At 38.5% G+C, this 27,796-nt stretch overlaps 2 long non-coding RNA genes across 2 annotated transcripts in view; both read left to right on the top strand.

The window, feature by feature from the left end:
* Nucleotides 1-18,518, top strand: part of LOC118147262 (uncharacterized) — a 144,154-nt gene extending 125,636 nt beyond the window's left edge. The window contains exons 4-6 of the long non-coding RNA XR_004733472.3: nucleotides 3,872-3,947; nucleotides 4,035-6,454; nucleotides 7,899-18,518. This is a non-coding gene — a long non-coding RNA (uncharacterized LOC118147262). The remainder of the gene's footprint in view (nucleotides 1-3,871; nucleotides 3,948-4,034; nucleotides 6,455-7,898) is intronic.
* A 45-nt stretch (nucleotides 18,519-18,563) lies between these two features.
* On the top strand, nucleotides 18,564-27,687 carry LOC108588125 (uncharacterized). Its single transcript, XR_001906935.4, has 3 exons — nucleotides 18,564-20,237; nucleotides 20,629-20,684; nucleotides 26,628-27,687. It is a non-coding gene; the product is annotated as an uncharacterized LOC108588125 (long non-coding RNA).
* Nucleotides 27,688-27,796: the final 109 nt, after the last annotated feature.

Genomic DNA, 27,796 nt, shown 5'->3' with positions numbered 1-27,796 from the left:
TTATTTTACTGTTTCTGTTGTAATAATTTTGAACAATGCATTATTAATTGCATTACATTTTCTGTCTTACACAATTGTCTATTGTATTTGTAGTGTTATCTATTCCTATGAATCTTATTTTGTAAAGTCAAACAAAGTAGATAGTCTATATACTTCACTTTTATTCCTTCGACCATATTTTTGTTTTAAGAAAGTACCACCAACTGGCGTGTTTGCTCACATCTGTAATCCCAGAACTTTGGGAGGCCGAGGTGGGTGGATCACAAGGTCAGGAGTTCAAGACCAGCCTGGCCAAGATAGTGAAACCCTGACTTTACTAAAACTGCAAAAAATTAGCCAGGTGTGGTTGCACGTGCCTGTAATCCCAGCTATCTGGGAGGCTGAGGTGGAGAATTTCTTAAATTTGGAAAGCAGAGGTTGCAGCAAGCCAAGATAGCACCACTGCACTCCAACTTGGGCAACATAAGCGAGACTCCATCTCAAGAAAAAGAAAAAAAAAAGCCTTCTTCAGACTTTCATCCTATGTGATAATATCCCTATTTTTTTTTCAGAATGTTTTAGCAGATCCGTCATTGGTATCTTTTTTTTATTATGTCTTCTTTGAGTGAAAATCCTTTTCGTGACTGGCATGTTCTCAAATAGAGTGAACTGATTTTTATTTTGTCCCCTATCTTTCTTCCAAGATGCTCTTGAAATTCTCCTTCTGTGGTTAAACTGATGTGTAGGTAGACTTTTATATAACCAGTTTATTGATATGACCATCCATTCGGAATAAAATGAGATGGATTGCTGTAGGAAGAAAACCCGAGTCCTGAGCTGTATTCAAAAAAGAATTCATTCTTGATAAATTTTCTTCTCTTTCTTTCATGTTATTCTTTTATTGAATGCACATTTTAAATTTTGGTTTATAGAGACTTCAGATTCCTAGTATTAGTAGTGACTATGAGCTGTTCCTTTTTATACCCCTGTACATTACATCTGAGAAGAACTCAGCTGTATTCAGAGGCACTTGTGCACCTGCTGCCCCACTGGCGTGACCTCACTTGCCATTGCCATTTTATAGCATCTGGATTCATGTTCTCTTCTTCTTGAGCAGACAAAGTGGCTTAACATTATGTGCTGTTCATTTCTTTTGTGATCTTCCCATGTTTCTTACATACCTTGAGTCTCTGGATTTTTGTCTTTCTGGGCTACATTTTGGATCACTTCTTGCAATATTACAACATCATGCTGCTTTTTTTTCCTTCAGGAAAGCAAAATTTTCTTTTCTTTTGAGATCTATTATCAGGATTTTCTTCTAATATGTCTTTATATATACTATATCCAATAACAATTCTTCGACTGACATATTTGATGGCACTATTTCCTAGTTTCTATGTTTGTTATGCATGTTCCCTCTCTGTTTATGTTTCTGTGTTGATTTCAGTCAGCATCTATGATAGTGATAGGGATGGTAGGCTCAAGATTTTGTCTTTTACAGAGCTTCCTTGTCTTTTTATTTTTATTATCTTCTTGAATAATAGCTACTTGTCACAGAAATATAAAAGAAAAAAGATACAAAGCTTGCAAGGTTTGCTTCATCACATTAAAGCAAGGATCCAGAGCTAACCTTTATCCCATGTAGCCAATGTTCTCCTTGAGCTTCAGTTACTCACTGAAAGCAGTCAATAATTCAAAGATTTATTCTAAAATTCCCAATCTTATGTCCCATTTCCCCTAGCCATGTCTTTTAGGAGCAATCAGCCACACCAAAGTGTTACTAGAAGCATTTAGTTTTATAGAAATCAGTTAAATTTTAAGTGACAAATGCAGTAGATCACAAACTATGTAAAAAGTGCTAACAAAATGTCAGTATGTTTAAATTGTGGGGAAAAAAATCAATATATTGTAACATGCACTTGGATTTTCAGCACAAATGGTTTAAATGCCAGAGAAAAAATGATGGCTCTGTCCCAAATTTAAATGTTGAGAATTTGTCTTTGCAGTTCCTTTATCTCTTTAGCTTGTGTCTCTTTTCTTATTCTGGTAGGATCTGTTCTCTTTAAATGTTTTCTTCTTATGTAGTTCTCTGTAAAAACGAGTTCTAAACTGAGATCTACATATCTTGGTTTCTACAAGCTAGAAAACTAGCTCAAACTAGAGATATAAAAATTACATTGGCAAATACTTTCTGGAGCTACAAATTGAATTAACTATTTGACAGTCTCAACTTTTTAAAATGAGTCAAGTCTTCATGGATAAACACATATTTATTCAGTACTTTTGACATTTAAGGTACAGTTAGGTGCTTTGAGAATGAAGTTTCTACCACTGTATTAGTTTGCTAGAGCTTTCACAGTAAAGTACTACAGAGTGGTTGGCTCTAACAACAGAAATTCATTTTCTCACATTTCTGGAAGTTAGATATTAGAGGTTAAGACACCAACAGTGTTGGTTTCTTCCAAGGGCTGCGAGGAAAGAATATGTTCCAGGATTTTTTCTTTGCACATGGCCATTTCCCCCTGTGTCTTCACATTGTCTTCCAATTGTCCATATCTGTGTCCAAATTTCTTCTTTTTATGAGAACATCATTCACATTGGATCAGGACTTACCTTAGTGACCCCATTGCAACTTTAACTCTATAAAGACCCTATCTCCAAGTGCAGTTACATTCTGAAGTACTGGGGGATAAGACTTCAACATATAAATTTTAAGAAGACATAATTCAGCTCACACCACCTATTACTTATTGTATATATGAAAGGTGGCATAGTTTATTGGTTGAGAAAAGGCTGTGAATCCACCTGCCAATATCTGAATCCTCGATCTGACTCTGCTTCCTAGCTGAGTTACTCTCAGCAAGTTTTCTTTCTTTCTTTTTTAATCTTTAACCATTCTACGCTTCAGAGCCCTTATCTACAAATTTGGGGTGTTAAAGTAAATTAAAATGATACCAGACCTGGAGAATTTCTGAGCAGACAAAGACAGGTAGGCCTCATAACTGACCTTAAACTTTTTTGGTTTGCAAACATAAGCAAACTTAGCTTGAGCTATTTCTTATAAACACACACATTAAAGAAAACAAGACTTAAGGCTAGTTTATCAGAAGCTACCAACCAATTTATGTAACTAAGCACTTTACAGCAGGATAGACAAATGAGGCAACTGCATAACTGTAACCAATCAAAGATTTTTTTTTTTTGCTATAATTCTGTGTTAATCCTATAAGAGCCTTGCCCTCCAGTTCCTCAGGCAGAGCCTCAAAACAACACCTGTGAATTGCTGTTTGCTCAAATAAGCTCTTTAGAATTTTATTGTGCCTCTGTTAATTTTTAACAGGAGCAATAGTTATTTCAAAGGCTTATTCTGTAGACTAATAAGTTAATACATGTAAAGTGCTTTAAAAGTACCAATCTCAGTGTAGAGATTCACTATGCAATTCAATTTTAGATATTTTTATAATTAAATAAAGGGCAGGAGATATGGTATAAAACATATAAAGCCATCATGATGAGAAAATCAGACATACTACTGATAAAGTAGTAATATTAGATTTTAATAAAACTTATTTTGACCAAATAACCATTTGAAAAATATTTAAGCAGAACCATTTAAGCAATTGCTATTCAAAAGCATTTCAAGTTCCTGAACAGATACTGGTTTTTGGGTAAGGTAAAGTGTATGTTATCTTTCTTACTCAGTACAGTTACACAACCTGAATTGAATGCATGGCAAAGCTCTATGAGGACACAGAAAAGTAATTTGTGGTAGGCAGATTTGGAAAGGCCAGAAGTTAAAGTTCTACCACGCTGTGGTAATTATACATTTTCCCCCCTTTTCACCTCCCTGACCTTGAGGTTGCCTAAAATCTGGATGTGCATATTTTTGTAGGCAGAAAACACTCCAGGAGAGGACCACCAGTTCTGACTTGAGGAATGGAAATGTGATTTCCTCACATTCTGAGATGGTAGGAAAACTCCTGTTTTAAATTTTTTTTTTCCTTCTTCTACTTCTTTTCTCCCTCCTACTTAAAGTTCTCTTTCATGCAATCCAGTTCCCAGGCAGATCCACTTGCAGAGATGGCAGAGGAGCAGAGATCCACAGCAGAAGCAAGGTGGCCTGCAGGCACCTAAACCTCAGAGTGAGCCATGCTTTCTGTTCCGGTTGAGGCAGCTGGGGTCCTAAGAAAGTGGGATAAATGCCACTATTTCGGTCCCTGTTTATCATCATCCGGCTTAATCCCAGAGGTGGTCACACTCACAGGAAGTGTGTGGCACAGCAGGATAAATAAACCTTCAGCTTTCTTGTTAAAGGACCAAAAAGGAAAGCCCCAGAAAACTGAGAAGTATAGGGATAATTCCAGATAGGGAAGAACTCAGAACTGTGACTTTTTAAAGCTGTGTATGAACTCATGGGCTCACCCTTGACCTCATCATACATGGATCCTAAACTAAACAACATACCATATTTTTGAAAACTAAACTAAGAGATAAGACTACTGCCTAGGTCCCAGACTGGCCACTGGCCCGTGTACACATGGGACAGATCTGAATGGTAAAGGCAGTGGCAATAGAACTGAATTAACACCACAATAAACATAAAACCAATTGAAATTTGTTTTGTACACCCAACTATGCTGATAATCTGCTGAAACACAAATATCAACATTAAGTATCATTTAAACAAGGCATAGGGTTTCATAGCATAATATTCAAAATGTCTAGGGTACAAGCCCTAATTATTGAGGATATAAAGAATTAAGAAAATGTCTCTACATGCAGGATAAAAGGCATTGAACAGACAGCACAGCCAAGATGTTATAGATGTTGGAATTCTGTGATAAAGAATTTAAATCAGTGATTATAAGATGCTTCAGCAAGCAATCACAGACATAATTTAAATAAATAGAATTAGAGAAAATATTAGAAACAAAGTAGAATATGAGCCAAAGTGAAGAAGATCCAAATATAAATTTTAGGACTGAGAAATAAAGTAACAGCGAAAGCAAAACCTCATGGCATAGATCAGGTATTTTAAATTCAGGGTCAATATACGGCTTCTTGAGGATGTAGAAGGGGCTGTGGGTCCTTGAAATTGAATTGTATGGATATCACATGGGCAGTTTCCAAGGAGGTGTGTGCAGTGCTGACAATGCTGGTGTCTGGGCTGCAAGCTTGGAGGTTATAATGTAATGATCTGTGGGTAGGGCTACAGGAACAAGTGTTTTAAAAGAATCTACTCAGACCATTTGGGACAGGACAGAGATATTCCCTTAGGGACCAGTGCCCCCTGTCCCCTGCCAAGCCTGGAAATAAATGAAAATCTTGAGTTCCTTTAAGGATAATTTTAGGTACCTAACTATCTCTAATAAGTAAATAAGCAACTTATAAAGCCACAAGTAAAGAGTAGCCTAAAATAATAGCCACGGAAGCTACAATCACAGAATGTTTGGTTCTCCTATGGAAACTAACGATAACATCTTAACATATGTTTCTGAGTTGTTTTTCAGAAACCTGGATTCCAACCAAGAGGATCTGCCAGCACGACAAGTAGGCCTCTGACAAGGAGGAATTGCAGACTGACCTCTGACCACCACTCCTTGTTATAAATTTCTTCCCACCAGGCCTGGAGAATCTCATCTCCACAAGCCAGAGCTAACATTCTTCTTTGCAGACCCCCAATTTTTTTTTTCTTTGAGACAGAGTTTCACTCGTTACCCAGACTGGAGTGCAATGACACGATCCTGGCTCACCACAACCTCTACCTCCTGGGTTCAAGCAATTCTCCTGCCTCAGTCTCCCAAGTAGCTGGGACTATAAGTGCGTGCCACCATGCCCAGCTAATTTTTGTGTTTTTAGTAGAGACAGTGTTTCACCATGTTGACCAGGATGGTCTCGATCTCTTGACCTCGTGATCTACCCGCCTCGGCCTCCCAAAGTGCTAAGAATATAGGCATGAGCCACCATGCCCGGCCTGCAGACTCCAAATTTTTAAACAAAGTTTTCTTCCTTAACCTATTGCATATTAGAAAATCTCTTAATCTACCTATGACCTGTAAGTTCCCTCTTCAAGTCATCCCACATTTTTAGACCAATACCACTGTGTAACCTCCACGTACTGATTTTTAAATTTTTCCCTAACTTCCACTTTCCTGAAATTTACCCTGACTTTGATTTATCCCTTGTCTGCAAGCCATTGGGAAGGTTGGAACATAAGTTTAAATTACCTGATTCCATTTGCTTGGTACCCTGCAAATAAATACTTTCCTTTTTCCTGCTGCAAAGGTCAGCATGGATACAGATATCCATGCTACTTACTGCTCCAAGTAAGTGGACCCCTGTTCACTTCCATAACACATTCTCATCACCAGCCAGGAACAAGAACAGTTGATCAAGTGTTGCCCACTTAGCTTTCAGAAAAGAACACTGAAGCTCAACAGGTTTTACCCCATCAGCTTTCTCTGCCACCTAGATTGTGAGTAGTATTTCCTATCAGTTGTTTTCTGGGCTTACCCAATTTTAATTCCTGTGTTCCACTCCAACTTTCTATCTTCTTCTGTTTCTTAGAAACTTCTCTTATATTTGTGCATAAACCAAAAATAAAAGTCTAAGATCCCCAGATGACTGAATGGATTCCCCTTTTGGCCAAGAGCATTCCAAAGTAAACCTGGAAAACAAGTGCAGTCTGTGATGGGAAAGGGGAACCAGACACGTTTCATTATACCTTCTTCCCTTTGGAATTCAGGCACAAGTGACCAGCATTAAGATTAAAACAGATATCTTAAGACTCTTTGTAACAATAAGATATCAAGTTTCAACCTGACTATAGTATAGCATCACATGACAGATTGCAGGCCTTGAAAGAAATATTTTACTCCAAGATATATTTCTTTTACATATTTTGAAATACTCTGCGAAGCTATCTCTTGTGGGGAAAATTTACATTTTATAGAGAATCCTTTTCCCTTTACAAGTGTTTCCTTGATCCAGGAGAGATTACTTAAGAGTCTGGCACCTTTTTGGATCTGATTAGAGACATTTACCATCCGTTCTTTCTGAGGCTACTACCTGGAGGTTTCATCTGCAAACCATTGGGGATGCATAATAAGAACTTTGATCTCCACAGCTCCTTTTCTCAACCCAGACACTCCTTTCTATTGAGTTCAGGTTCTTCCATAATCCTTTAACTCTTTCAACCAATTGCCAATCAGAAAATCTTTGAATCAACTTGTGATCTGAAAAAACCCCATTTTGAGTTGTCCTGCTTTTTCAGACTGAATGAATGTATACCTTATATGTATTGATTGATGGCTGCTTATAACTTCTGTCTTCTTAAAATGTATAAAATCAAGCTGTAACCCAACCATCTTGGGCACATGTTCTTAGGACCTTCTGGGGCTGTGTCCCAAGCATTAGTCACTCATATTTGGCTTCTGAAAATATTTAAACCTCTTTAAATATTTTGCAGAGCTTGCTCTTTTTATGACATGTGTATTTATTTCTCACAAAGAACCCAACCTTATTTTTCACCTTGATTAGAGGCCTGAGGTAGAAAGCGGGGAGAGCTTGCCCAGGTTATGGAATTTGGGAGTATATTGTAATGTTCAGTAATTAATACTATTTAGAAGAACAAGTTTTGAAATAAAAGTTAATTGCAAAAGGTAATGATAAATAAAATAGAAAACAATTAAACAAAACTAAAAATAAATAACAGTGCTTTGTGAAGTAATAATAAAAACGGAGGCAAAACAATAATCAATAATATGTGTCCTATCTTTATTTGAAATTTTGATGCTTTATTCCTCATAAAATTTTCTTTTTTGGCCTCAATTTAGTGTATTAAATATTGCAAATAAATGATGCATTTAAATGTTGTTTATTTTGATCGGTGAATTTCTTGGCGATCTCTTTGGTTTTAGAGCCTAGAAAAAGTGCATCTCTTGTCTTATCCTGATGCTGACCCTGACTGCGGCATCTCCTAAGTGAGGACATGTGGAAACAGCAGGAGGCTCCTGTCATGATGAGAAACAGGTTAAGTCATTGGAAAATGACAGCATGGGCAGAATGAAAAATGTTTTGAGCGACAGAAGGGAAACAATTTATTTCTTTCTTATAAAAATCTATGAAATTTTCCTTTATTGGCTAGCACTAGACATTTTCTGAGAGGGAGGATCAAATTTTATTGATGACCACTTTTTAATAAACCACTTAATGTGAAGATAAAACTCTGAATATCTACATTATCAGTAACCCTGATGATTTTTCTAAAAAAGGTAATTAAACAGGTTGTTCAATCAGAGATAAAAAAAAATAATAGAGGAGGAAAATCTGATAAGAGAACAGAAGGAGAAGCACCATTTTGGGAACAGGAATTGCCAATGCCTAAGTTGTTTTCATTTGAAATGTAAATTTTTTCATCTTCCCAAACTTTCCAGTGAAGTCCACATAAATGCCTATGTGAGTAGGTTTTATCTTATTTTTGTGTTGTGCAAATTAAAAAAAAGGGACACATTTTCTGCTGGTGACAATAATAGCAAGAAAATGAGAGAACTCCTATATTGAACAAATACGGCAAAAGGAAGAGCTCAGAGTCAGAGAAGGATATGATAATACAAGTTCTTTCAGAGTTCTCAGAAATCTCATAAAAGGCCTTGGAATTTCCAGTAGTTGTAAAAAGTGGAATCCAATCTTCCCTGACTCTTAAGGTGTCTGTGGGTACAGCTGATGTGTAGTCAAACCCTTACCATGGCTACTCAGCATAACTAGAAAATACTCACACTTTATGTGCTCAAAATTTTGTAGACTCTGGACTTTCTTGTATGTGATTATGCAGAATTTCTTATGTTTCTTAACCAGCCAGTAACATAGACACCTTTCTTCCATAGTTAAGAAAAGTTACCAAAACTTGGTATTAGAAATAAAGCAAATAGGTAGGTAGTGTTGGGGTTCAGGGGAGCCCTCAGTTCCTCTGAGAGGATGTTTCTCCAAGGTTTTTGGTCTCCTGTTCTCTCAAGAATGAGAGAGGTTACCATAGCAGGTGCACTCATAAAGTAAAATACCAGACCCCAAACAGAGTTTACAGAGAGTGATTTTATTAGGTAGAGAAAGAGAAAAAGGAGAAGAGAGAAAACTTCCATGAAGAGTGTGGAAGGGGACTCCAGAGGGGAAATCCAGCTGGGTGTGGGGACAAGGACTTTTAACCTGGGAGAAATTCCCTTCTTCTCCAAGCCCCGCAGGCCAATGAAAAGAGTTCCTTAGAAATTCTGCTGGAGTGATTGACTTTTGATTCATCCCACACCTGTGAAATTTAAACATAAACTGTTAAATCTCCCGGATGGAGAGAGATGAGAGTGGGGCATGGTGCCTGGAAGTTCTTGCCCTTAAAACTAGACCTCCGTGTGGACCCGGAAAGAGCACACATTTCCTCATTCCCCCCTCTGAATAGGAAAGCCCAACTTCTGTTGGAACACAGGCATTGATCGCTCTTTAGATACTTCCTGCTGAAATGGGGTATAGAAGGGGCCCTGCAGTTGATGTTTCCTCCAGAGGGAAGTCTTTCAGGCGTGCAGGTTGATCTAGAGGTCTGTGATAGAGCTCATGAGCCAAGGACATCCAGGGTTCTGGTGGCTGGATTATTTGTGACCTTATGGTTCTATAAGAAATGATGTGACGATGTGGTTAAAGATGACAGGCCCAGAGGCCAACAAATATACAATGGTTATAAACAAGCCTAGGAGAACAGAGCCAGGACAGCCAGTTGTTAAATAAGCCTTACAATACTGTTTCTGAAAGATTTTTAGCCCTGTGTTTGATTGATTCTTCAGTTTTATGTTCAAAACAATACTTAACTGGTTTACAAAGTAGCAGCATTTTTCCTAGAAAGAGATAGGTTTCCCTTCCACTATGAAAAGGATACTTGGAGTTCGAGAGATATCAAAGTTGAGGGTTATAACCCTGTTAAGGCAGGATATAAATTACACTTATGAGTGGTTACTTCCCTGAGGATCTTGTTGGAAAAGCAGATGTAGATCTTCTAATGGCTCACAGGGCTATGGAGGGTTGTCTCCTGGAACTTCAGGCTGTGGAGTGGAGGTCCTATGACTTTCTTCAGGAGGTGTCCAAGACTTCAGGATTTGGGATTTTTTAATAATGGAGATAAACATTAGTGGTTTTGTTTTGTTTTGGTTTGGTAAGTTTGGCATAGGACCTATCACAGTTTTTGTGCTTTTGGTCACAATTTTGTCCCTAGAATGCCTGTAATTAGGCATATGTAATGAGTTACCTAACTACTTTAATACAGTGGTTTGAAGTGCTTCAGTAAGTAACTCCTAAACACCAAATCACAGTGTTTTAATTTGTGATATGTTGGAGAGAATGGTAGAACTTTCTGTAGTATAAGTATTTCATTAACTCATCCTTGTGCTGTTAAGTTACAGTGCTTTGACTCCTGGTTCTGTGGAAGGCACGAAGTCCTGCTTAATCTTGAGCATTGATACCAGTCAAAGCCTTGTCTTCAGATGAGTTTTGGTGATAATCAAAAACTGTTTTGTGAGACACAGGGCCAGAAATTAAAACTATAGAATTTCTCTAGGACCAGGTGATAGTTGCAGGAAGTAGACAAATTCCTAGGCAGCTAGGGGCAGGTCCCTGATGAAACCCGACCTTCAAGCTAGTGACAGCTTGAAGCCTGAAAACCAAGCTGCCACTCCAGGTAGAATCCACTACCTGGAGTGTAAAGTTCCTTGATCTCTTTCAGTTCATCAAATGGTACTTTTCCCAGGTCTACCCATGAACCAATTAGCATTCACTTTCTCTGTTCTGAGTCCATAAAAACCCCAGACTCAGCCACATGTCAGGACTACCTGTCCACAGGTAGGAACTACCCATTTCAGGTCTCCTCTCCACTGAGAGCTGATTAAAACTCAGTGAAACTATTTTCCACCTTGCTCAACCTCCAGTTGTCCGTGTACCTTCATTCTTCCTGGACACTGGACAAGAACTCAGGACCTGCAAAATGGCAGGCATAAAAAGGGCTATAATATGTTCCCAGCCAGCTTGCTGAGTGCTGAACTATGAGAGGGAGGAAAAGGATCTGTAATATATTTCCAACTAGCTCACCAAGCTGTGACATGCTCCTGTTCACCAGATTGCAGGAGTGAAGAGTAGTAACGTTCTGAGAACCCAGACCTTGAGATTCCCCTGACCACAACTGTGACATTATAGCCATCCAACCCTCTTCCAGCATTGGGCAACTGCCCCATATGATGGGAAGCAGCTTCAGAGCTAGGCTAGCCTGGGAACTATGGGAGAAAGGGAAGTGGTTGGACTAAAAGAGATGAAACAAACCCTCCTCATTCACCTTGCTGCAGTGATAGGAATAAGAGATCTGTAGCATGCCCCCTGCACTGGGACTCTATGGTTACTAGTGTCTCCAAGTTTTTAGGCACCATCGTGTGTCTCTCTTCAAGACATCAGCACCCTCAGTGGAAGCTATTTGGAGTATGCCTGGTCCAGCTGCAGCCTTGTATGGAGCCATACAGGCACCTCGAGTTGCTTTCCCCACCATAGCCAGCATGTCTGTCTGTGCACAGTGGCCGAATGCCACACTTGCTTGCCTATACACCTCTCACCACTCCACACCTGGCCTATCCTTGGCAGTTGTGGGACCTGGACCAGGAGCACAAGCCAAGCACAGCCTACCAGGCTGAGTGAGCAGAATGAGCCCAGCGGGCATGAGAAAAACTCAAGCAGAGGTGCTGCTGGCCACAGAAGTTTCCAGCTAATGAAGCAACACTGGAAGGATCTTGTCACACAGGTACTATTGAAGAAGAGGTGAGTGCATGAGATTGTAAGAGCCAATTTTGAGGGTTAAGATTAGTTCAGAGTTTTTCTATAAACATTAATATCAAAAGCACACCGATGCAAGGCTAGCATCTGAACCCATGTGTCAGACTTCTCTCTTCTTTAATAGAAAATTATAAAAGCTTATAAAATGTTTATGAAAATTTTATGGTCAAATTGATTACAACTAGATAAATTAGTTTATAAAATTTTGTAAAAAATATCTTTAACATTAATACTATACCTTATAAAGGTAGTATTGGTTTTCTGTTTTGAAGTTGTTTTTTATGGAAGAGTTAAGAGTTTTTTTTTGTTTGTTTAAAAGTACAGATGAAAAAATTTGTGGGCTAGGGGGAGTTGGAGAGACAGATTTAGTTGGCCTCATACTATTTTTATAAGGACTTACTGTTTGAGAAACTGATTCTCCTCACTATCAAAGGTAAACATGTTTGTATTTTTATTTTGGCTAAATGAATGACTATAGTAACTTGTAATCCTATTTTATGATACCAAGTGTCTTAAATCTTTGATATTTGACAGACTTCCTGAAAGCAAAATTTCAAGTTGTACTTTCTGTCTTTTTGACCTCAAACTAACTTTTATGAATGTTAGGGTCTCTGAAGTCTGAGAGAGACATATTAGGCTTATTAGGCTTGTTTGTTATGTTATGATTATGCAGAAAGTATTGTTAAATCTGAGGTGGTGTTTAGCTTCTGATATGGTTTGGCTGTGTCCCCATCCAAATCTCATCTTCAATCATAAATCCTACAATTCCCACGTGTTGTGAGAGGAACTCAGAGTGAGGTAATTGAATTATGGGGGTGGGTCCTTCCTGTGCTGTTCTTATGATAGTGAATGAGTCTCACGAGGTCTGATGGTTTTAATAAGGGGAGATTCCCTGCATAAGCTCTCTTCTCTTAATCTGCTGCCATGTCAGACATGCCTTTCACCTTCCACCATCACTGTGAGGCCTCCCCAGGCACATTGAAGTATAAGTTCCATAAACCTTTTTCTTTTGTAAATTGCCCAGTCTCAGGTGTGCCTTTATTAGCAGCATAAAAACAGACTAAAACAGTAAATTGGTACCAGTACGGTGAGGTGTGGCAGAAAATATGGAAGCAACTTTGGAAGTAGGTGACAGGCAGAAGTTGGAACAGTTTGGAGGGCTCACAGGAAGATAGGAAAATGTGGAAAAGTTCAGAACTCCCTAGAGACTTGTTGACTGGCTTTCAGAAAAATGCCAATAGCAATATGAGCAATAAGGTCCAGGCTGAGGTAATTTCAGATAGAGATGAAGAACTTACTGGGAACTGGAGCAAAGATGACTTCTGTTATGTTTTAGCAAGGAGACTGGCAGCATTTTACCCCTGCCCTAGAAATTTGTGGAACTTTGAATTTGAGAAAGATAAGTTAGGGTATCTGGCAGAAGAAATTTCTTAAGTAGCAAAGCGTTCAAGAAGTGATTTGATTGCTGTTATAGACATTCAGTTTTAAAAAGGAAACAAAATAAAAGTTTGGAAAATTTGCATCCTGATGATGTAGTGGAAAAGAAAATCCCATTTTCTGAGGTGAAATTCAAGCCAGCTGCAGAAATTTGCATAAATAATGAGGAGCCAAATGTTAATCCCCAAGACAATGGGGAAAATGTCTCCAGGGCATGCCAGAGGTCTTCATGGCAGCCCCTCCCATCACAGGCCTGAAGATCTAGGAGGAAAAAGTGGTTTTGTGGGCCAGGCCCAGTGTCCCTGTGCTGTGTGCAGCCTAGGGACTTGGTGCTCTGTGTCTTAGCCTCTCCAGCCATGGCTGAAAGGGGCCAACACAGAGCTTGGGCTCTGAGAGTATGAGCCCCAAAGTCGGCGGCTTCCACATGGTATTGAGCCTGCAAATGCACAGAAGTCAAGAATGGAGGTTTGGGAACCTCCACCTAGATTTCACAGAATGTATGGAAATGCCTAGATGTCCAGTAGTGAGTTTGCTGTAGGGGTGGGGCTCTTATGGAGAACCTCTGCTCCAGTGAAGAAGGGAAATGTGGTGTTGGAGACCCCATACAGAGTCCCTACTGTGGAACTGCCTAGTGGGATTGTGAGAAGAGGGCTACCGTCCTCCAGATCCCAGAATTGTAGATCCACTGACAACTTGCACTGTGTGCCTGGAAAAGCCACAGACCTTCAACAAAAGCCCATGAAAGCAGCTGGGAGGGAGACTACACCCTGCAAAAACACAGGGGCGGAGCTGCCCACGATCATGGGAACCCATCTTTTGCATCAGCATGACCTGGATGCAAGACATGGAGTCAAAGAGATCATTTTGAAACTTTAAGATTTGACTGCCCCACTGGCTTTTGCACTTTTTGCATGTAGCCCCTTGGTTTTGACCATTTGAAGTGGCTGTATCTTCCCAATTCCTGTGCCCCAATTGTAGCTTGGAAGTAACTAACTTGCTTTGGATTTACTGATTCATAGATGGAAGGGACTTGCCTTGTGTCAGATATGATATTGGACTGTGGACTTTTGAGTTAATGCTGAAATGAGTTAAGACTTTGGGGCACTGTTGGGAAGACATGATTAGTTTTGAAATGTGAGGACTTGAGATTTAAGAGGGAACAGGGAGGAATGATATGGTTTGGCTGTTTTCCCATCCATATCTCACCTTGAACTGTAACTCCCACAGTTCCTACATGCTGTGGGAGAAACCCAGTGTGATGTGATTGGATTACAGGACTGGCCTTTCCTATGCAGTTCTCATGGTAGGGAATGAGTTTCACAAGATCTGATGGTTTTAAAATTGGGAGTTTCCCTGCACAAGCTCTGTTATTTTCTCTGCTGCCATGTGAGACATGCCTTTCGCCTTCCACCATGATTGTGAGCCCCCCCCAGCCATGTGGAACTGTAAGTCCAATAAACCGCTTCTTTTGTAAATTGCTCAGTGTCAGGTATGTCTTTATCAGCAGCATGAAAATGGACCAATACAGCTTCCTTTCAGTTGTGTTTATATTTATATAGTTGTGTTGTTAACATGTGTTCCAGGATTGTATAAGATTCCTAAAATTCTGCTGTGTCTTAATATATGTTGTCAGTAATAATTATCATTATTATGTTAGCTTGTTGTATGCCACAGAAATAACCAAATTTCCTGTCAACTGTGTTTTCAGCTATGACTGTGTTAAGAATTTTGTCATCCACAATCGTTTTGCTTTCATCTCAAAATGTGACTTATAGTCAGCCACAGTCCAGGATTGTTTCTTTGACGGACTTCATAAAAATGACTCCTAAATGCAAGTTTGTGATTATTTTGGAGATTGTGCAATTGGACTAGAGGTAAAACTTCCAGGGCACTAATTGAAACGCTGGTATGTTCATAAAGATTGCTAACCTTATATGAAACAGAGCAATAGTTGATTGCATGAACTGACGAACAGGGGACTGAAACAATTTTTATGCCTTTTTTTGTTTGAAATATTGATGATTCTTTTTGTTTTTTAGTCTGGAGATTTTTTTTCTATTAAGCTATGTATATTTCATTTTTTTTTTTTTTTTAACTCTCTTGCCCAGGCTGGAGTGCAGTGGCATGATCTCGGCTCACTGCAACCTCCACCTCCTGGGTTCAGGTGATTTTTCTGCCTCAGCCTCTGAGCAGCTGGGACTACAGGTGTGCACCACCATGCCTGGCTAATTTTTTTGTGTTTTTAGTAGAGATGGCGTTTTACTATCTTGGCCAGGCTGGTCTCTAACTCCTGACTTTGTGATCTGCCCACTTCAGCCTCCCAAAGAGTTGGGATTACAGGCGTGAGCCACCGCGCCTGGCCTGTACAGCTCTTAAGTATACTTTAAGTATAATGAATAGTGTATACTTTCATAAATGGAATTTAAGGCATATTTCTCTTTCTCTGCTTAATTTCTTCAGAATTTGTAAACTATTTCTAAATAGTGTTAATTCATGCCAATGTGTTTGTTTACGTAAGTTCAATAAGAATCTGTCTTCATTTATAATGGGACATAGTTGGAGGAACTGATTATTGTCCCAGGGCTTTGATTGAAATAGCCTTGTGAGAGGTTCCAGTAAGGGCAATTTAGGACAGCCTACGTAGACAGTGATTCTTGCTGCACTTTGTGTGGGTAATCAGGCGAAGCATATAGGACTGAAGCTTATTTTGCTGGTAGATTGGTCCTGCTGTGATTTGTCATTGGTAGAAGTCTGGGACTGGAGAGAGAATGATTGTGTTTCAGTAGAAAACTATAGTATTAGATTAACCTTTGATTCCTGAATGGCCATGTAGTCGCCCATGTTATAGAGCTGCCTACTATGTCCCTCTACAGCATGAAGCAGACAAAAAGATTGACAACTGGATTCCCCATGATTGAGGAGTTGATATATAGAAAGGGGGCACTGAAACTGACTCAGTAGTCTCATAGGCAAATTTTTGGGGGGATAAACATAAAAATTTACCCTCCTGGTCTTAAATTTTGAAAATTATATTTGTTTTATCTGAGTTTTTTCCTAAGAAAAGAACCCCCCAGCCCTCTCAAAAGATATCAAGGAACTGAAACACACCAGACCACCACATCCAGACAATGAGACATTAGGTCCCTTATTCATTCTCATTGCCTTCTTAGCCCTCCTGAGTTCCTGTTTTCCTGCACATAGTTACATTTCTTCCCTGCTATATAAACCCCTAATTTGGTTAGCCAGGGAGATGGATTTGTGATCCATCTGATTTTTTTGTTTGTTTGTTTCCTTGGCTGCAGCCTTCGATTAAAGCCTTCTTTTCTGACAATTGTTGTCTCAGTGACTGGCTTTCCTTGTGGTGAGCAGCAAGACCTAGACCGAATCCCTGGTGTTTCAGTAACAAAAAGACATACATGGAGAGACCTATGCTCTACAGAAAATTAGCCAGATGTGTTGGCATGTGCCTGTAGTCCCAGTTACTCAGGAGGCTGAGGTGGGAGAATCGCTTGAGCCTGGGAAGTGGAGCTTGTAGTGAGCCATGATCCCACCACTGCACTCCAGCCTGAGTGACAGAGCAAAACCCTGTTCCAAAAAAAGCAGATCTAGTGAGAAAACATACATCAAATGAATGTTGGAATGGTTAAATTAAAAAATATCAAAAGACTTAAAAACTTCTAGAAATAAGGAAGGCTATTACATAATAAATAAGGGTAAATTTATCAAGGGGAGTTGACAATACTAAAGGAGTATGTATGTAATATGAGAGCCTCAAAATATATGAAGCAAAAACAGAGAATTTACAGGAGAAATAGATCCAGGATTATAATTAGAGATTCAGGACTGATTTCAGCAATGGATAGGCATAAAACCAGCAAGGATATATCAAAAGTTAGCTAGAACATTAACCAACTTGGTCTAATTGGCATAGAGTACACCGCTCAGCAATAGCAAAATGCATATTCATTTCAAGTGTACATTGAAAAGACACCAAGATAGATCATATTCTGGGTAACATTACAGACTCATTTAAATATTTGAATTCGTGCATGGTCCTAAAGGAATTAAAGTAGAAATCAATAAAAGATAAAAGGAAAATCCACAAACACTTGGATTTCAAGTAATACACTTCTAGAAAATACTGGGATTAAAGAGATAGTCTCAAGGGAAATTAGAAAATATTTTAAACTGGATAAAAATACAGCTGCCATATGTGGAATGCAGCTAAAATAGCGCTAGAGGAAACTTTATATCATTAATTGCTAATATTAAAAGACAGTTAAGGTATCAGACTAATAACTTAAATTCCAACTTAAGAAACTATAGAAAAGAACAACAAACCAAATGCAAGCAGAGGGGAGGAAATCATAAATATAAGCACAGAGCTCAAGAAAATTAAAATAGGAAAACCATGGAGAAAATCTTTGAAACTAAAAGCTTATTTTTTGAGGTGATGAATAAAACTAGAGAAGATACAAATTGTCAATATTAGGATTGAAATAGGAGATAATACTATGGACCCAGCAGACATTAAGAAGGTAAGAGAATATTATAAAATCTATTCACATATACAATTGAAAATTTATTCAAAATGGATCAATTTCTTAAAAATCACACAAATAAAACTCACACAGGTTGAAATAGATACCCTGAAGAGTCCTAAAACTTGTGAAAATATTGACAAAGTCTCTCTCCTTTGACTAGAACTTTCGTAAGCCTTCTCTGAGTCCTCTGCTTAACTGTGTGTGAACTTGGACTTCCCTCTCTGTATAGAATACAGTTTTAGTAAGAATTCTGCTAAATCAGCTTAGAGAGGATCTCACAGGCTTGACATTTGACCACCCTTATCTTATCACCCTGGCTTGCCTTCAGCAATAATCCTATTAAGTAATAATCCTAAGCCAGGAAGCTCTTATGCTGGATGTTTCCTCCTAGTAATTTTCTATCTACTGCCCCCTCTCTTCTCTTTGGTTATAAATCCTCACTTGTCCCTCTTGGGAGTCAAAGTGGGTTTCAATATCTCTTCCCTACAGTGAGACTGCATTGCAGTGGTCCCTATATCTATCATCATGGCCCCCTTAATAAAGTCTGACTCACCATTTTTAACAAGTGTTTGGATCACTGTTTTCCTTTAATGACATTAAATCATGTTTAAAATCTATTCTGGAAACAATATCTCCAGGCCCAGATATTTTCACTCAAATCCAACCAAATATTTCAAGAATAAGACCAATTTTTCACAATCTTTTGGTTAATAGAGGATTAAATAGTGTTGGTTTTTTTTTTTTTTTGCGTGTCTGTCTGTTTGTTTTGAGACAGGGTCTCACTTTGTTGTACAGGCTGGAGTGTAGTGGCATAATCTTGGCTCACTGCAACCTTCACCTCCTAGGTCCAAATGTTTCTCATGCCTCAGCTTCCCAAATAGCTGGGATTGCAGGCCTGTGCCACCACACCCAGCTAATTTTTGTATTTTTAGTAGAGATGGGGTTTCACCATGTTGGCCAGGCTGGTCTCAAACTCCTGGCCTCAAGCGGTCTACCCACCTCAGCCTCCCAAAGTGCTAGGATTACAAGTGTGAGCCACGAGACCTGGCCTAGCATTGAATACTCCTAAAAACATTTCATAAGGCTAGTATTACCTTTATATAAAAACCAGATGAAGATTTTAAGATTTGTAAAACTTGTGGACTGTAGATAACTTTCTGTGTGTGTGTGTGTGCATGTGCGTGTGCGTGTGCGTGTGTCTGTTTCTACAGAGTTAGGGCTTAATGAACAAATTTTTCTGTAAATTGGGATCCTGGGCTAAAAGTAACCCTTATGTAATTAATTTACAACTGGATATATAATGAGACAATTGTATAGATAGAAAGATCAACTTAATTCTGGAGATGTGCTATTACATTTTAAGAAAAAAATGAAGCACAGGACCTTGAAACACCTTCCAGGTTGTAAAATCCAAAAAGACAGCAAGTTGGGGATGGGGTAGGGCTTATTCTGGCCCTTGGAAAGATGTATTTATATTTCAAAAGGTTCGAGTGAGAACCCAAGATCTATTGCATCTTCAGGAAGCAAAAGTTCTCCCTCTTTTTATAAGGGAAACAAAGGCAGCTGTTTTTTTCTCCATAAGATATATGTATATTTAAAAAGAAAGAAAATCAATTTTCTTCTGTTTTGCATTTAAGATACGGACTTAATATGCATAGCAGATTTTACCTGGATTTCAACCAGTTGGTTCTGAGATAAGAATTTGTTGCTGATAGTTAGGCACCAGCGGTAAAGGAGAGGACTATCCCCCACCCACTAGGAATGTCAGCTGATGTTTCATCAACTATCACATTGCTTCTCTAAAAGTGATAAATTGGCAGCTGGCACCAGGCAGAGGCCATTTAATGATGGTCCACACCTGTTTCATTGAAGTTTTAATTGAATTTTGGTGCCAGGGAGAAGAAAAAAGGGGTTTCCAATAAAATCTTGGGAATTGGCCGGTTGAGCCCTGGCATGCGTATTAAAAGGCAAAATGGTGGAGTATGATCTTCTGGAGGTGCTCCACTGGAAAAAGGGAAGAAAGTCTCAGATGTGCATGCCTACGACTTCCCAAAAATTACTGCTGTGCTCACTTCCCAAGGTTAAGGAGGGCACTGTGCATTCAGGCAGCCCACACTAAGGGAAGAATCATGGGAAAGAGGCCAGCCTATAAAGTCCTAGGATCAAGGTTAAACACCACATTTGTTCTACAGGTTTCCTGCTTGGGTCACTCCCAAGCATACCTTATTTGTTTTCCTGTTCTAAAGCTTTTTAAAATAATCTTCCACGCCTTCTCTGAAACTTGCCTCTGTCTCTTTTTCTGCCTCATGCCCATCAGTTGAATTCTATCTTCTGAGGAGGCATGAATTGAGGTTGCTGCAGACCCATTGGAATTCACTGTCAGTACTTGGACACCTTCTACTGGAAGCGAGTTGGAATGTGGGAAGCCAGGTAGTTATTACTTACTTTAAAGTAAATAATGATAATTTGCCTCTACTGTAGCACGTCTTGTGTGCACATTTAAGATAAAATTATTAAAGGTGATCACTAAAATGCCAACACATAGAAAAAGAGTGTATGATGCAATTCAATCTAAAATTCTAGCAAATATTTTCCATAAATATTGCCAATATCTTTCTACAATATTTTGAAATGGAAAAAAATTAGAATAACCAAAACAAAATTGAGGAAAAAGAACAAAATGAGCTTTACTTCAACTGATTTTCAGATGTACTATAAATCCATACTAAGCAAGGCAATGTAATTTTTTTTATCCAGTGTAATTACTATGTGATCTAGACAAATTTATACTCCACCTTAACCCTGCTTATCTATCTTTAAGACGCAGGATGACTGTGGTCAGAAATTATTCTTCGTGACCAAATTGGCTGAAAACTGGTGAGTCCAAGATGACAGCTCACTTAACTATGACTAACTTCATTATTATCTAATTTCCGTGCTAAATAACACTCTCACCAGCACCGTGACAGTTGACAGTCACCATGACAATGACTGGAAGAAACCATACAAAGGCAAACAGGAAGGTGGCACTCCAGTTCCAACAAGTTGTCCACCCATTCTCAGGAAATGCATGAATATTTCTCCCATTGCTTGTAATGCCCAACGCCTTCATGAAAGATGATCTGTATCTGTGAACTTCCTGGTCTCAAGGCTGAGAAGTTGACCTGTGAGTCACACTCTTGCTTCTCAGTTCCATGGCCATTGATTAAGCCTGCGCTGCTTGACACTCTCTTTCCATTTCACATATTGGCTTCACAACACTGACAGCTCTGACAGGGAAAGATCTCATATTTTGGAAGATCAGCTTTGTTGGTAACAATTTTATCATAGGACAGATATGTAGGTCGATGGAAGAGGATAATGTCCAGCATTAGTGCTACTTATAAATTTGATTCTATTTATATATATATATATATATATTTAACAAATGTGTTAAACTCAATAGAGAATTTCAAAAAATTTAGCTGAATAACTGGCTATATATGTGGGGGGGAAAAAGTATCTCTTACTTTATACTATTCATTACACTTAAAATGGATCATAGTCCTAATGTAAACACAGAAACAATAAGCCTGTTAGGTAGGTAGACATTAGCAGCAAGGAGAGGGTGAGAGAAGAAAGCAGAAGGCCTGTCACTAAGACAGACCCTGACCCACCTAAGTTCAGCCCTAACATGCCTAACTCCACCTAAAAGATGGAGTTTATGGTAAAGTTTGTAACTAGCACATCCTGGAAAAAGAAAATCTGAGGCACAGATAAAAATCCCCTAACGTAGGGCATGCCCAGTCTATCTAGGCCATCACCCTGGAAAATCTCATCCTCTTTATAAAGCCATTATAATAAAATTTACATGTGGTTTTGTCGCCCCAGCTCAGAGGGCTTTTCTTAACAAATTATGGGTAAACATGCACTGTTTAACTTCAGTTACATAACCTCAAATTGCCAGTCAAATGACATCATCCTGTTAATCAAGCAGCCCGAGCCTCAACTTTTCCACAAACCCCATAAACACACCCTGAGCTCTGTAAAGCAGAAGGGAAATGAAGTGAAATCAGCCCACTCTTTCTGAGAGTGGATTACTGTGCTTCAGTAAACTTGGCTTTAAACTTGCATGTTGGTGTTAGTTTGCAATTATTTGCTCACTGTTACAAAAACAAGGATTGCTGGTTCAGAGCTCCAGCTCTATTGATCTCCTCAGTTAAAGGATCCATCCCAATGTAGAATCCTTAGCAATAAAATTTTTTTAGAAAAAAAGCAGGAGAAAATCTTTACCAATTCGCATAATCAAAAATTACTTACATAGGATGCAAAAAAAACATAAAAAATTAGTAAGTTGTGAAAATCAAAACCTTAACTCTTTGAAAGAAACTATTAAGAAAATGAAAAGGTAAGTGATTGACTAGAAATAATTTACAAGACAAGCTTGATAAGGAGAGTATATACATTTTTTTATTTTAAAAACTCTTTCAATAATTAGAAGACAATTTTTTAAATGGTGAACATTTTGAACATTTACTTCTAAAAAAGAAATTTATGAATGGCCAATAAGAACATAGAAATACTCAATATCATTAATCATCAAGGAAATACAAATTAAAATATGGGCACTACACAACCACTAGAATAATTAAATAATGACAATGCCAAGTGTTGGTGAAGATTTGTAGCAACAGGAATTCTCATACATTTCTGATAGGATTGTTAAATTGTAAGACCATTCTGGAAAGCAGTTAGACAGTTTTTTATATAGTAAAAATACACCCATCATAAAACAATTCCATAAATTTGCCCAAAAGAAATGAAAATATATGTCCATACAAAGTCAAAGACTTTGACTAAAATGCTCATAGAAGCTTTATTAATAATATCTCCAAACTGAAAAAAATATCCAGTCATCAAGAGTTGAACTGATGAATAAATTATGGTGTATCTTCCAAGGGAATACTACTCATTGTATTATACATTTTAAAACTTTGCATTTTCTTGCTGCCTCAACATCTCCACAAATAAGCCATGAGCAATGCCCCTCCCAGGTAACCAGGTACACAAGTATGATGAGATCAGAACCTACCACGAGTTCTCCGAATTGCCTTCCCCTGACTGACATCTGGTGATAATTAAAGTCACCAGTCAAATCCCCTCACACATTTTGCTGGTGTTCTCCACCCTGACCTCCAATAGAGGTCATTTGCCCATGCATCCTTATTCTCTCTCGGCTTTCTATCTGCTGGGTTGAGCCTGCTCCTTTGCTGTTCCCTCTCATGTGGCCCCCACTTGAGATGCAGTGACTCTCCCTCTAGGACCTGTGAGTATAAGGATTTTTTTTCCTGTGCCTGTCTTGTGGACACTCGACTATCATGTTAAAAGAGCCCCAAAACATTCATCAGCGAAAAAGAACAAATTACTGAAATATGTAACATCATGAATGTGTCTCAAAAATAAGCCTTAAGAAGAAAGCTGTACTCAAAGATTTTACATACTGTTTGATCTCATTCATATGATGTTTTAGAAGTGGCATGATTAAACAGATTGGTGGTTGCTTGGAGCTAGGGGTGAGGGGTATTACCTGCAAAGAGGCTTAAGAGAATCTTTTGGGGTAGTGGAAATATTCTATATAGTGTTTATATTTGGGATTGCCTGACTGTTTGCAATTGGCAAATGTCATCAAACTCTGCATTTATATGCATTTGTTTTATTTCTATATAAATTATACCTCAATAAATTTGGCTTTTAAAAACATTAATATGTTCATGGCTTGAGTTACCCAAGTCCTTTCTTGACCAGCCCTAGACTTCAGTCACCCGTTTCTGACTTAGTCATGTCATCATAGTCTCCCATACAATTAAAAACTTTTCCATTTTTGAAATTTTGATTTATTTGCTGCTTTAGTTATTATTGGCCACTCTCAGTCTTTCAGTTCACAGATACTATTTTGGCCTGCCTTTAAAACCTCATTTTGGAAAGTCAAATATAGTGGTCAAATGGCTTCAGTTTAAATTCTGAGATATTAGGTTTTGATACAAATAGAGACTCAAGTACCAAGAATGTGGTTTAGAAGAATTAGTTTTAAAAGTTCATGTGGCATTTATATTATCTGAACTATGGAAAGCAGTTTGGTTTTTGCATTGCTTCAAAGTTTTAGTGTGCACCAGAATCATTTGGAGAACATGTTACAATAATGTATGTCCGAGGAAGGGTCTGGGATCTTAGTTTTAAGAAACCTCCCAGGTGATTTGGATGCAGGTAGTTTTCTGACCATACTTTAAAAGTCCAGCTTTGCTGTAAAGAAGTTATCTTGGCCTGTTATGGGGTAGAGAGTGCATGTGTGTTTGATGGCCATAAAGGGTAGAGAGGACCGTACTCATAAAATTAATATCCCAGATCAGCCATTTTTCAACTGATGATACATTGGGAAATCACTTAAACTCTTTGAACATCAGCTTTCTTGTTTATGAGTACTATACCCATTCCTGAGATTTGTTGTACAAAAGGTATGATGTTAGACACCCAGAACTGTGCCATGCATATAGTTCACGTTAGATATTACTTATCTCCATTCTTCAAGTTAAGGAAAGCATACACATTCTTAAATTTTATTCAGTTATTTCATGTGGTGATGATATCTAGGTTAAAAGTGTCTTATTTTTCTATACTTAGTTACAAGTTTTAAACATGTCACATTTCTGTGATACAAATGGTTAGGATTTAGGGGTATGGCATGACTAAGAAAGATTTTTTCCTTTTTCTTTTCCTCCCCTCCTTTCCCCTTCCATTTCTTTCCTGTCCCTTTCTTTCCCTCCTTTTTCTTTCCTCCCTTCTGTCTTCTCTCTCTCTATCCCTCTCTCCTTTTTTCTTTCCTTCCCTTTCTCCTTCCTTCCTCCCTTTTTTCCTACCTGCTTACCAGTCTAGATAAAGATTTAAGCTGATTTAAGCAAGGAAGATCTAAACAAGGAAGGCTGCTTGTTTCCAGGTCCTTTAGCATAAGAACGATGATGATTGAATGATAGTGCCACTTTTGTACTTTTGCTGGCATAACACCACCAGTTAAGGGTCATCTCCTAGGTATGGGTCAAGCCCCCAAAACAATTTATATAAATTGTTTTATCTATACTTCATAGTTAGGTATATTGAAACTCACTAAAGTGATTCTTCACTGCCATAAAATGAGTTTATAGTAGAGTTACAAATTCATTTTAAATTCCCCAATCTGGACTTTCCTTTAGCCTCCAAACACTTTTTAAAAGCACAGGGCAGAATATTGTTGTCATTACTGAACTCAGATTTCATTTCAGTCACCTTCAGGTGCTTGTTTATTTTCTATTTTATTATTATTTGCTTTTGATTCAGGTTCATTTTTCACTATCCGGCAATCCACACAGTGCTATACCAGTCGAGTTTATCTCTCATCAGTCACTCCGCACACATCTTTTCTTGCCCCCTTTCTGCTTTGAGTCATGCAATTTCTCCAACATGGGACAATCCTTTTGCCAGTTTAAATTCTTCCCATTACTCAAGACCCTATTCAATCTCCACATTTCCTCTAGGAAACTTTCTTCAATTACTCTAACCCTCTCTGAACTCCTGGGGTATTTATAGACAGGTCACAGTGCAGTGATCTAATTACACACATGAATGTCAGAGCTGGAAGGGACCTTAGAAATCATCCAGCTGAATGCACCTGTTCATAGGCAGGGAAACAGAGCACAGGAGGCAAGTTTCAAGAGTAGAAGAACATGCTCTTAGAGAGTGGGTAGGAACAAGATCTGGTTGTGATAATGATAGTGAATGTGATAGTATAGTGACTTGTAATCTGACGAGTAATGATCTGGGTATGAGAGAGGAATGTAGGTGGGGTTTAGTGTTGAGAGGAGTATTCAAGGTTAGGCTGTTGATTACTAATGTAATGAGATTGGTAGTTAATGAAAGATGACATGGTCTATTTGAGAGAAACACAGGGATGTTGATATTGATCTGTATGCTCTCCCAGCACAGAAGCTCTGCAATGCTGGTACCTTAATGACAGTGTCCGAATTACACAAAGTCAGAGGGCCAGAGATACGAGCTCCCTGGAAATATTCACTCTTTTAAAAAAGTAATATTTCAGAGCAGTTTTTTTTAAAGCCAAGCATCCTAATTTGTCAATGGGCACTTATTAAGGAGTGATTGAGATGTAACAAAGTTTAAAAAGTTGTAGAAGTGAAATTTCAAGTAGAAGAACAAAAATAAGAAAAAGTTAGCCTGGACAACACAGTGAGATCCCATCTCTCAAAAAAAAGGAGTAATAAATAAAAAATTAGCTATGCATGGTAGTGCATGTCCATTTTTTTTTTAAGAGAGTGAAGCAGGAGAATCACTTGAGCACAGGACTTTGGGGTTGCAGTGAGCTATGATTGCACCACTGCACTCCATCCTGGGTGACAGAAGTGACAGAAGGATACCCTGTCTCCAAAAGAAAGAAAGAAATAACCATAGAAATAACATTATGGAGTAAAGGAAGATGGCGAGGCTAACTCAAACTAGCGGAGAACTCCTATAGCATGGTGTTAAGAAGAACGCCAATGGAAAACTCTATTGAATGAGATTTAGAAGAGGGGCAAAGACAAAATTTCATTTTCCTCTGTGTGAACAATGTATTATCCAAGGACATTGTTGGCCAAGTAAAAATGAAGCAACATGTGACTCTCTGGACCTGAACTGAACCACTTTCCCATTGGTTTTCACGATGTCACTTTCCTCCCACCTCTCTGGTGTCACCTCCTCAGTGTCTTTCCTGAGTCTTTTTCCTGTACTAATTTTCTGTTGAAAATTGTTATTTTTCAGGTTCTACTATTTCTCTAAGTGGCAGCATTCATTTCTATAACTTTAAAAATTGTTTGTGTGCTAAAGATCAACTATTTTGTATTTTTACACTTGGATTCACCTCAATAACATGTAAGTATATATACAACTATCCTATTAATATATCTAGTTGCAAATCATTACATTATAGTCTTAGTAAGCCTTAATGTCCCTTTCCCCAAAACCTTGCCATGCCCTCACTTTGTGGGTGAGGGAATCTTTTTTCTATGAGTTGACTTTGGTATGAGAAGGAACATATAGCATATATCATTGGCATTACTATCGGTCGTAATCAGAAACCTAAAAGTTATCTTTGATTCCTCCCAGTTCTTAATTCCTCACACGCAATTAATTGGCAATCTTGTCCATATCTAAAGTATATCTTTTAGGTTCAACTTCTCCATTGTGTCTGGTGCCCACCTAATCCAAGCCTGTCTCCTCCATTGTGTCTGGTGCCCACCTAATCCAAGCCTGTCTCCTCCATTGTGTCTGGTGCCCACCTAATCCAAGCCTGTCTCCTATTTCTTCTTTGATAGCTTCATACTGGGGTGTTGCTGAGTTCACTGTGGCCCCTCTGTAATGCCTTCTGGTGACACTGCCAGAGTGATCTTATATAACCTTAACCGTATGACCTCACAATCCTGCTTAAACACCTTTGAGAACTTACCTTGGCACAAAAGATAAAATCCAGATTCACTGCTGTAGCCGACGAGGCCCTTGTGATCTGGCCTGTTGTGACTGTCCCCCATTGTCACTAAGCTCTTTCCACACAAGCCTTTTTTTCTGATCCTTGAACAATGCAGCTCTTTACTGTCTTAGGACTTTGGAGCATGCTGTTTCCTCTATCTAGAGAGCTTGTCCTTTAGTGCTGCTCATGGCTGGCTTCTCACATTTCGGGTCTTGGTAAAGCTTTGTCTTTTGGAGAGTGTTTCCCTCAAAGCCCTTTTTAAAGGCTAGTATTCTTTCTTTTTGTATACACACATGCACATACACATACACATGCACACACACACACACCGCTTTTCATTCACATCACTGTGCTTCTCCCCTACTTATGTTAGTTCTGCAATTATTTAAATTATAATATAAGAGCTATGCGGGCAGAGGCTCATCTGTTTTGTTTATAAGGATGTAAAACAGATCCTGACACA

Source organism: Callithrix jacchus, chromosome 14, assembly GCF_049354715.1.
Source record: "Callithrix jacchus isolate 240 chromosome 14, calJac240_pri, whole genome shotgun sequence".
NCBI classification, from domain to species: Eukaryota; Metazoa; Chordata; class Mammalia; order Primates; family Cebidae; genus Callithrix; species Callithrix jacchus.
Note: the sequence above shows the minus strand (reverse complement) of the source record. Positions and strands in the feature narration are given on the sequence as shown.